The following is a 9164-nucleotide window of genomic DNA, read 5'->3' as shown; positions in this document are numbered from 1 at the left end:
GGAGCTGCTTGATAAGACTGCTGTGGTGGGGTCTTGGATTGGACTCGTTGCCAGAAAGGGGCCTTGGTTCCTTGGGAGTAGATTCCTTGGTTGTTGTAGATGGTCCTCTTTGGTCCTCCCCAAGGCTGTTGGTTGTGGTTCAACAAATGGACCTCCTCCTCTCCAAGTTGGCATGCTCCATCCTCATGATCTCTGCTAGAACATATAGAACAAATCTGTGCTTTCACAAGGGGTGAGTTAGGGAGAAAAGCATTCTTTAGAGTGGAAGTCAATTCTTCAAGTTTCTTGTTGGTTTCTCTTATCCCTACATGAAGATCAGCTTCCTTTGAAGTTACTTGCAGCACTCCTCGTTTTGGGTTGGCATTTCTTCCATTTTGACTTTCTCCTATTTCCTGTAGGTCAATTTCAGCCACCCTTTCCAAGAGATCAAAGACTTCATCCTCATAAGCCATATAGAACGAGCCACCAGCTATTTGATTCACTTTACTTTTAAAAATATCAGGAAGTGATTCATAAAAAATTTCAGCTAGCTGACATTTTTCTATTCCATGGTGAGGGCATTTTTGGATTAATTCATTCAACCTTTCCCATGATTCACTAAATGCTTCCTGATCATGGGGATAAAATTTCTGAATTTCTTTTCTATAAAAATTAGTTTTGGAAAGGGGATAAAATTTATGTAGAAATTTATTCTGCATTTCTTCCCATGAGTTAAATGTTATGCCTAAATTTCTATACCATGCGAAAGCCTTATCTTTCAAAGTAAGAGGAAAATATTTCATTTTTAAAGCTTCAGTAGTTAAACCAGGAATATTTTGAGAGGAACATCGAATATGAAAATCATCAAGAAATTCTAAGGGGTTTTGAGAAGAATGACCAGTAAATTCAGGGAGAGAGTTAAGTAGGGCATTGTCATACCTAAACATAACCCCCTCACCTACATTGATGTTGATGCCGGTTTGCCGTAGACTTCCTGATGGAGTAGATCTATCTAGCATCGTCCTTCTCCTCCCTTGTTGTGGCTGACCATCTTCTGCCATATCGACTTCTTCTTTATCTTGAGCTGTAAGTGTTGCTGGAAGAGCAGGATATTGAGTGTCTAGATCTTCCTCAACACTAGTCCCAGCCTTAGACCTTGTTAAGACCATCAATCTCCAAAAAAGTAGTTAGAAGTAGCGTTTGTTGAGGGTTAGCTGCCCTCAACTTTGGCAAAAGAGGAAAAAATACAAATTCACTAAAAACAATCACCGTGCTCCCCGGCAACGGCGCCAGTTGATAATTCAGATTTTGGGGTAATTAGTGATGAGCTAACTTCACTAATTAGTGACGTTGGTTTATCCGAATTAAAACAACAAAAATTTACAATAACCTTACTAGCGTAGGGAGAGTAAGGGTCGGTCCACAGGGAGCAAGGGTTTTTTTCTTAGGAATTTGTGCTTTAGTTTTGTATTTTTTAATAATTATAGAGGTAGGTTTACTACATATGAAGATAAATAACTAATTAAATAAAAATATATAACAAAGAAAAATAAAATATTATTATAATATTATAATAATATTAATAGGCAGAAAATAATTTTTGGGTATTTTTTAGGAGTATTTGAAAGCTAAAACAAAATAGGAAATGAAACAGTTTGGCGCTCTGGACTTAGTCAAAATTTGGCTAAGTCCGGATGCCAAATGGGGAAGGTTCCTTGGTGGAGGAGAGAGAAAAAAATGGACTGTACTAAAATCACTCTAGAATGAGTTCTAGAACGAATTTTAGAGCGTGGTTGGATGCACTGGAACCGTCTGGATATTGGCTAGCTGATCCAAGACTAAACAAAAGACAAAAGACGAACAGAAAAGAATGAAAAAGGAGAAATAAGAAGGTAACGTCTTTGTCACACCCGTTAAGGTCCAAGGGACTTCTTCTTCTACTTTCCACCAGCTTCTTCAGCCCTGGATGCTTCCTGCTCAGCCTGGCACTCACTGAGGTGAATGGATCTATGACTCAATTGCACTTAGGCCACCAAACATTACTTTGGATTGAATCACAAGATGAATTTTACAATAGGGTGAAGGGGTTTATATAGGGAGAGAGCGCAAAGGAGAGCCATTGGATTTCTAATACACTGGATGGCCAGATCTTCTTTTCAGGGTCATGATCCACGTCCATTATGGTCCTCCAATCAGCATTGAGACCTTTGAAATACCCCCTGGACGTTCAAGGCTTCTTTCCTTAATTAGCATTAAAGGTGCTATCTTTAAGTCTCCACCCTTGGATGTTTTGTGGATTGAATGGGTGGATCTTCTTCTCTGGCTTGGATCCACGTCCAAGGTTGTCCTCCAATCATCATTTAAGCCCCTGAAATATTCATAAATAATCATGACTGGACCTTCCCCTTGCCCTCCTTTCTTTGGCCCAACATGCCTCTCATAGTGGGCTTAGTGGAGCTTCCTTAGTGGGCCTTTAGACTAGAGCCAACTGTCTTGCTTTGGGCCTTCTTTCTTGGCCCAGGGTTGTGGCTGAGCCTGCTCCTCTGGTCCAAATAGCTTCCTCTTCATTTAATTATCCCCTTTATTCATGAAAGTTTCACCTAATTCCTGCATCTTCCACATAAACTAAGAAGAGAGTGAGATTCATTCCACTTAACTCATTGAGTTAAGTGGGGTTAGTCCCACAAATGATAATAGTTAACTCCAAATTAGAAAAAAGTGATTTTGGTTCATGATTTTTCACAACTTAACATAAATTTTGATAATATATCCAGATAAAGATAAAGAAGTAGATAAAATTAGCTGAAATTGCACATATATATTACTATCATTTTGGATTTATCAGGTTTGTCTTTTTACCCTTTACAATCCATACGGTTGGATCTTGTAATAGAGGTTGGGAAGAAGGGGAAAAAACCCAGGAAGCTCTGTCCCAAGAAATTGGCCAGGAAGGAAACATGGCTGCTTATGAAATCAACATATCTTGGTTCATTCTTCAAAGCTGTAAGTTTCTTCTTCGCTATTGAACTTCTTCTTGAACGATTCTAAAATACCAAGGCATCGGAAAAATGTACGTGCCCTTGGAGATGATTTTAATGGTGATTAGCATTGCAATTTGATTTTGATTCAAGATCTGACTTTTAATTCTTAGTTTTACATTTATTTTCATCTAAATTTCCATCTTAGATCTGTAGATTAGGTTCAAATTTAATCTTAAATTCAATTTTCCCTAAATTTTTCTACTTTCTCTCTCCAGGCTAGATTGCCTATTTTCTCTCTCTAGATCTTAAAATGGATTTTTGGAAAATTCAATTAAACATCTAAAACACCTAAATCCAGAAGTGCATTGAACAATTTGTCCATCTATAAGTCCAATTTTAAAAATCCCTTTCTTGCTTATTACTTCCCAATTTCAATGGATAAAAATTGTCTTCATAAATCATCCTGATTTGAATATTTGAAATCCAAATTTTTCTGATATAAGAATCAAAATATCCTATCTAGGTGTATGGCATCAATGATTCAAAAGAAGAACAAATAATGAAGAGTCAATTGCATGAGCGTTTTGGGACACAACATGCACCTAGAAGAGCCATGTAATTTATCGCGGGAAAACTAAATTGGCAGGTGAAAATTAAATTGTTTAAGATTGGAGATTGAAGGTTATGAGCAGGGAACCCCCTAAGGGCAAGCACAAATTGTCTCAAATAAAATAATTTAATTTATATGATGCTCAAAGATTTAAATATTTTGTTATGCGGTTGTTTAAGTATAACCGTTATTTCAGTTGAAGAAAAATTACAAAGAATATTCATACTTCATACAATTGTAAAATAAATCACTTAATCAAATAAATGAAACCTAAATTAGCTAACACTAAAAAATTGAACGCAGGGATTTTGTATTTATTATTGGAAAAATGATTTCCTAGTTAGTTATTTCAAATTCAGTATAGTTTTAGTCAGGAGTTTCATATCTTTTAATTTATTACTTTGTATTTTTGAACATGACAGTAGAGTTTGGCTTTGAAAAATTAATATTGTGATACTTTTGCATTATATCATAATTACTATTTGTTTGGAATTATATTTATCTCATGTTTCTCATGAAGGAAAGGATGATCTTAAGTAACCCTATTCCATGGATAACAGGTGCCAATGGTTTGACCTTCACAAACTTTATTATCTGGTTTATAAATATAAAGATCATCCCTAAGTGAGAGCGCGTTGTCTTTGTCCCAAAGATTGCTACCAATGTTCACCCTGAACTGAGAATGAAATCACACTTGTTAGAAGTGAAGGGATTTATAAAGTCCACCTTAAAGTACAAGTATATTCTCGTGGGAATAGAATTTCTTTTATGAAATTCTATAAGTCTGACTGAAGACTATAATATCAGTGCTTTCTGGGAGACAACCCAGTCCATTAGTTTGAGTAATTTCTCTCTTTAATTAGATTTTACTTTCTATTTAGAATTTATTTTCTTCCAATAAAATGCCAAGGAGGGTGAACCCATAGAAGTCATTGCATGCCGCCAACCAAGCCAACCATGAAGAGTCCAAGCAGCAGAGGCCAAGGAGCAGATTTATTTGGTTCTTTCTACCCCTACTATTAGTGTTTTTCATGTATATCATCGATAAGCATGAGCTATAAATGGGGGTAGTGAATTTTAGTCATACAATGCGTTGCATTACATGCTCCTTTAAGTGCACACACACAAAACCCACTTCAACATCCAAGCCAATGACTCTTTAGATGAAGAATGACCAAGGGTTCTAGCATATCTCAAATAGTGTGGTGAACCACTAGAGGAGGAAGAGAGGTGAAACTAGGAATCTATCACACGATCATGATCAATAATCCTTGGTGTCTCACTCAGGAGTATACGGTGAGTCAATGTGGGATTCCCTGGATTACCTAGTGAATGAACATGACCAATCTGAACTTCTGAGCCTATTCTTTGGTCACCTTATAGCTTTGAGACATGATGTAAATCTCTTGTCGCAAGCCTAAGCTCCTTAACATATACCTTCATCCTGCAAGTGATAAATCTCAAACACCTATGAAATAAAATGGGTGAAACAATGGAGAAAGAAGAAATAAGCAGCATATGGAGCACAGGGTAGAGAAATGTGCGATCTATATGCCTCATATATTTTTTTACCCTGGAAGGAAAAACAAGCCAGAGCAAAATATACAAAGGGGAAATATGAACAAAAAAAAGAGTTGAGAGGCATCAAGCTTATTTATCCACATATTCTCAAATAGAGTGGACGACAATATGCGTGCTCAGCTAGATGGCGAGTTCAATGGGTGTTGGATAGTACCAAAAGAAAGAGCAGGATTGGAATTGTATGAATTACACAGAGAAGCTCGTAGAGGACTCGACTCTTGAGGAGCCCAGGTGAAAAGAGAGAATGATAAGTGGTGAGAACTTCCCCAGCCCAACCCTCACCATCAAAGGGAGCTAACCCACATGAAAGAGAAGTAGATCCTAAAGTCAACCATCATCATAAGAAAATTTTTGGCTTGGTTATGAATCATTGCTAAGAGACTAGCAACGTTTAAGTAGGGAGGTATTTGATAAACCCAAAATATGTCATGTAATTATACACATTTTAAGGTCATTTTGGGATGATTTCATGTGTATTTTATCATGCACTAAATAGAGCAAGTTATACAATAATGCATATTTTATGTCAGTTTCATGCATGCTCTACAAAACTAAATATTTCTTGGTGAAAATATGTTCAAGACATTTTAATTTTTAATGCTCTATCTAGTACTTCAGTTTATGTTCTTGGCAGACAAGAAGTCGAAGTAAAAGAATAAATTATTGAAGGGAGAAAAGAAAAAAATAATAAAAGAAAGTAAATATATAAAAAAAGATATTTTGATGGGCTGGCTAAGGAGTCGCCAGACACACAAAGCCCAAGCCAGCCGCAGGCCAGCGAGCACAAAGCTCAAGCCAGCCCACAGCCTGCCAGAGGACGTGCCCGGTAGAGGCAGACACAGCTGGCCCACACAAAAGTCCAGAGACAAGTCAAAGATGCGCAGTAATAGAGGTAAAGCATCTGATTTCAGTAATTTATAAATCCAAAATTTATACAGGGCCTCGTCTTTTTAACCTTTTCCATATGTGATTTAGATCCCATATTATACTTTAGAACCATCGCGGGCCGGGTCACAGAGCTCCAGGATGATCGCATCCCAACGGGCTGTGATTTGAAGAAAATAAAAGGAAAGTAAGACCGGGCTTTGAGCCAACCCGGCCTGAAGCCCGCAGTTTTAGGGCCTATTTTAAGTAGCGGGATATGATCCCCACCGTCTGATCTTCTTTAGGAAGATCAGACAATGAGATCTATCCTCTGCTATTAAGATATATTATTTGCTTTTTTCAGGCCTTTGATTAGCCATGATCGCTGACGCGGATTGTGGGACGCGTCGACGGATGAATCAGAAGAAGACAAGGAAGCTTATACAGGGCACGGAAGAGACGCTGACGGGGCAAGAGCAGGAGTACACCATGAGAAGGGTTCACGGCTGCGATTTAATCGCAGCCATTGGACGTCTATAAAGAGGATCGGATGGCCAAGGGCGGCCAAGGGCAGTTCCGCCCATTCGTGCCCCTAGCTGTCAACGCCGCAGGCCGAGGACGGTTGTAGGCTGGCGAGGGGGACATCCAAGCCATCTAACGGCCTGGCAGGACCCCCAAGGCCGTCCCCCTCCATCGGACGACCAAAGGGACCCCTCCCAAGCCGTTAAAAAAGGCCGAGAGCCCCTAATTTCACTATCTCTCGTCGTAGGAAAAAAAGGGATGGCGGAGGACTCTCGCAGGTGACCCAAGAGTTGGTTGAGGTGCTGTCACACGCCTCAACTGATTAAAGGACTCTTGAGAAGATCACGAATATCAGAGCGTCATCGAGTCGCACCCGGATGGAGGAGAGTAGGGGAGCCACTAAACCGAGGCTCAGCAGTGGCAACCGACGCCGCCACTCCTGTTCTCTGAATTAGGGCGTTCGGTGAGATCTGATCTTCGTAGATAGATCCCTTATACATCCATTTTTATCTTAGCAGAAAATTTTACCAAACATTTCGCCACATAGTACATTTCTGATTGATTTTGATTCACGAATTTTGTTTGGGCATTTTGTCAAACACCCTGCGTGTTCGAGGAATACATTTTGATTTTCCTAAGTTCATAATTCCCAATCTTATAAATATAAAAAATATAAACATATTCATATTAAACAACTTCTTTCAGGCATTTTGTCGAACACCTCGTGGTCATTCGACAAAAATATCCCTTATATATTGTTTTACGTAAAAAAATTCTTAAAATACACTTATCGGATTCTATCAAGCATTTGGCCGAACACTCGAGGGGCGTTCAACAGAAGACTGTCCTTACCTTCGATTTCCTCTTCAAAACCTATATAAATACTTATAAAAATTATAATATAACAAAGTATATACGACACATATATTTGTATTCGACTTCTTATCTGGCATTTGGTCAAACACCTCTCGGGTGTTCGACTAAGTCTATCCATTACTTCATTAAATTGAATGCAAAAAATATATGAAAAAATATCTAAAATCATATAAACACTAAATAAACTATATAATCCTCTCTCGACCCAGTCTAGGGCGTTTGGTCAAACACCTGCCAGGTGTTCAACTAAATAACCCATTCTACTCCCTAAAATTAACTATAGAAAATATATAAAAAATATTAAAACCACTAGAATAGGTGTACTAACTTCTATTCTTACTATATAACAAATATTAAACTTATATAAATATTAATTTCTACTACTCCCTCTTTACTCAATATTTCTATATATTTATACTTAGTATACTATAATTATACAAGTACTGATTCTTCCTATCTAACTCCTTCCTTAAATATTCTTCCATCTTATTAATAATTACAGATATTAATTACTCTGTACTAGTTCCCTAATTATATTACTATCATCTTAAATTTAATATTTAACCTCTTCAATTCTTTATTATTCTTAGTATCTCTAATACGTATATATATACATATAATCTCAGATATTCTCTCTTCTATACTTATCTTATTAAACTAATATTCTCTCTACTTACTAAGTACTCATCTATTCTCATTCTTATTATCTTTAGTATTATTACTTTATTTTCTTAACTAACAACTCAACTATTGGATATACACCTAAAGGCCAGTCCCTGTGGAGACAACCATACTCTCACTTATACATCTTTGAGTAAGTTTCTACATTTTATAAATTTATTTGATAGAAGGCAAATTAAAGTTACAACGCCAATTAAAAAATAATTACGTAATTTGCCTCCGTAACGTATACAATGATTTTATTTTTTAATTTGTTCTAAAATTATTGTATAAACATGTGTGCTATAGGACAGCGATGGTCATTATTGTCGACAAGTTATCAGATAGATATTTAGACAATCACTGGAGATAAATGATGTCAACCATTTGGGATGGCTCTAAGACAGACATCACTCTATGAACTCAATTTGTTTTAAAGTAAAGGAATTCAAAGGGTTTTTACAAGTGCCTTAACATGTTGCAGTAGTGTAGGATGATGAAAATATTTACCTCAACACTCTATGCTGAGCAGTAGAACATGATGCATAAATCCGTTCACCACATGCATTGAACCAAGTGTCAGAATGGGAAATTACTCCACTTTTTATCATCTCAACAACTTCAGAGAGTACGAAATTTAATTGTTGATGTCAAAGTCCAATTTTTGCTTCGACTATTTTGATAATTCATGAATGACTAATTATTTTTACTTTCATCCATTGTTTGTAATGAAATATCTCAAATCATCTATTGGCTATTGTGAATGGGATGTTGTGAAATGGGTGTTTCGATGTATTTGATGGCAAACTAGACTTGGCTTATTAGACATTGGCATGTTATGGATTAAATGTGCACTGTATTTTTGTCTCCAGGATTACTTCTTTTTATACAAAAGATTATGTTTCTTCTAATTGATCATCAATGTTGACGTCCACAAGTCAGGATAAAATGGGAGTTCTCAGAGAAGAATGAACTTTTTACTTCAAAACTTGTGTACAAAATATATGAGTGTGTATGTGTGTGTTTATACAGGCTCGACGATCAAGAAGTTTAGAGCCATCTGTCGGATTATGAAATTATGGAATACAGTA

At 36.9% G+C, this 9164-nt stretch overlaps 1 pseudogene; it reads left to right on the top strand.

Annotated features, from left to right (window-relative positions):
• Positions 1-543: 543 nt before the first annotated feature.
• LOC144712572 (small nucleolar RNA R71) lies at positions 544-637 on the top strand (annotated as a pseudogene).
• Positions 638-9164: the final 8527 nt, after the last annotated feature.

The sequence above is a fragment of the Wolffia australiana genome, chromosome 14 (genome assembly GCF_029677425.1).
Source record: "Wolffia australiana isolate 7733 chromosome 14, ASM2967742v1".
NCBI classification, from domain to species: domain Eukaryota; kingdom Viridiplantae; phylum Streptophyta; class Magnoliopsida; order Alismatales; family Araceae; genus Wolffia; species Wolffia australiana.
Note: the sequence above shows the minus strand (reverse complement) of the source record. Positions and strands in the feature narration are given on the sequence as shown.